General features: G+C 39.3%; 1 protein-coding gene across 1 annotated transcript in view; it reads left to right on the top strand.

Annotated features, from left to right (window-relative positions):
* Positions 1-2,500, top strand: part of LOC143290131 (uncharacterized) — an 11,974-nt gene that overhangs the window by 637 nt on the left and 8,837 nt on the right. The window lies entirely within an intron of this gene.

The raw sequence follows: 2,500 nt of genomic DNA, 5'->3' as shown, positions 1-2,500 counted from the left end.
AACGCCAACTGTCCTAAAACTCTCTTGGCCGAGAGAGTGGGGATGTAACTTGGGCAAGACACTCTCCACTATAATCAAATTCTAGCCCAGATAGTCGGGACAGCAGTTGCCTCACCTGCTGTTCTGATGGTCATAGTCGGTCACGACAATCAAATACACAGATGTACGTCTTATGCTTTCACTTCTTTATTCACCCACTAACTCACTCACCCACTAACTCACTCACTCGCTAACCACTCACTCGGTCGTTGGCTCATTTCGACATGGCGGGGGGAGGGGGGGGGCGAGGGGGGGGGGGGGTGAGAGGGGGGCAGTTCCTTCAGTGAGCTGACAGAAGGCTGTGATTCCAGTTCACAGACAACCAAGGGTCATGTCAAAGCTTGAAATAACGTTACTCATATAAAATATCTCATATATAAAGTATCTCTTTTAACTCACTCAGTACGGCCAGTCCTCTCTTCTCCTCTACACAGACCCCTCGGATGTTCAGTGGGTGTCTGAATGACCCAAACTTTAGCTTCCGTCGTCAGAATTGTGGTATTCTTTGTCAACATTCACCTCTTCAGTATAAGAGCCTTCCGCTTGCAATATTTTGATGATGGTAATTGGGGTGAAACGCTGTTAACGTCGTCTCTTTCGCCGTTCGTATGGAGAGAGTTAACTCTTTTTTTTTTCAAAGCTTCCCGAACACTTTAGATAATTATATCAAGTGGTTAATGTTCTTTTTCAAGTTGTGTAGCCACAGTCAACATACTGGTTTTCTATCGCTGTTTTCTCTTGGAGGGATGCAGTGATTCCCCTTGCTGGAGGGCAAAAGTAAGTAAATACATTGATAAGTAAATGAATAAATAGATAATTAGATCCATGAATGAATGAATGAATCAATCAATCAATCAATAAATGAATAAATGAAATAACTTTTTGATATATGAAGGAAACAACTAGCCCATGAGTGGACGTCATACAGTTGAAAAAAAAATGAAGAAAAAAGTTGGGAAACATTTTTTTTGTTCTGGAACAAATACAGGTTAGGGAACCAGTGAGACAGAAACAGAGAGCAGTTTTAGTCCTTTCCAGATAAACAGCCATGCTGCTTTGTATTGCGTTCTGTTGTTTTGTATTGTATTTCTGTCGTGCAGGGGGAGGGGGGGGAAGGAAACTGAAAGCAAGACAAGAGGAGCAGTTTCAGAATTGTTCTCCATTAGTTTTCTGGAATCACCTCGCGTTAACCTCTGCAAAACACACTTAGTCCGTACAAGAAAACATACAAAATATTCATAAAACTATGTAATAACCATTATTCATTTACTTATCAATGGATTTACTTACTTTTGCCCTCCACCAAGGGGAATCACCGCATCCCTCCAAGAGAAATAACTATTAATTAACTATCAAGCGCTTAGGGCTTGGTCTACGACCGAGGATAGGCGCTATATAAATATCAATATCAATCAATCAAATCAATCAATAATAATACATGGAATGTGCAGGATAAAAGTTGTGTAATACAACTAGAAAGAAAATATACAGGCAATACAAATGTAACACTTTATCATATGAAACTCTCCTTTCTTTACTGGCGATGATTCAACACCAGTCCAAATACTGATTACCCACCAAGGTTTTTGCACATTATCCTTGAATGAATTGATCATTGATAATGTCAAAGATAGTTAACTGAGTGCAAAATAATGAGCGATCACCAAAATAATGCCAGAATCAGACCGTCTTTCTATTAGTTTCCTTAAAAAAAAAAAAATGAATTGAAATTCAGTGATTAGATTCAAAACGAAAATGAATAAAAATGTTTGATGAATAACGAAGAACCCAAAACAGATATATATGATAACAATAACAGTGACAATGATAAGATCGGATAACTCCAAATGATCACCTCGTCAATGTGACAAGTCATGTTCACTGTCACGAACCGCACTCGCATTTGCTGACAGGTTGTTCAGATAAGACTCCTGCAGTCGCAGCAGTGTGCACCGGCGTCAGGGAAAAATGTGTAAGAAAACCAAAGTTGGAGTTGCCGGCCGCAATTCAACTTTTCAAGCTTAAAAACTTCGGCTGCTATCGTGGCTGCCATGATGTTTTTAGAACCATAGTAACGGTTGTTCTGGCGATTCCGAAATAAGATTTGGCGATGCTCATTGCTGTTGTAATATTGTGGGAAATTTTATAAAGTACAAAGTAATAAAATAAATATAGTTATGGTCATCTGTTTTAATTTGATCAAAATTCGTCACAGCTGCAAAAAAAGGACCAAAATTATATTCCTATATTGTATAGAGATTATACACTATCCCACTATCCCTTTCTTTCACACCGACAGTCTGCTCGGGCCATAGACATTTTTGTACATGTGAAACCTATAGCTCAGTGGTCCGGGCTGGCATCGGATTTCTGCTCTCGGTCAAGGCCGACGAGGTCAAGTTGTGCATTCCAAACTCAAATAACATTTTTGTTCTCGATTCTTGCAAGAAAATATACAAAT

The sequence above is a fragment of the Babylonia areolata genome, chromosome 15, assembly GCF_041734735.1.
Source record: "Babylonia areolata isolate BAREFJ2019XMU chromosome 15, ASM4173473v1, whole genome shotgun sequence".
Taxonomy (NCBI): domain Eukaryota; kingdom Metazoa; phylum Mollusca; class Gastropoda; order Neogastropoda; family Buccinidae; genus Babylonia; species Babylonia areolata.
Note: the sequence above shows the minus strand (reverse complement) of the source record. Positions and strands in the feature narration are given on the sequence as shown.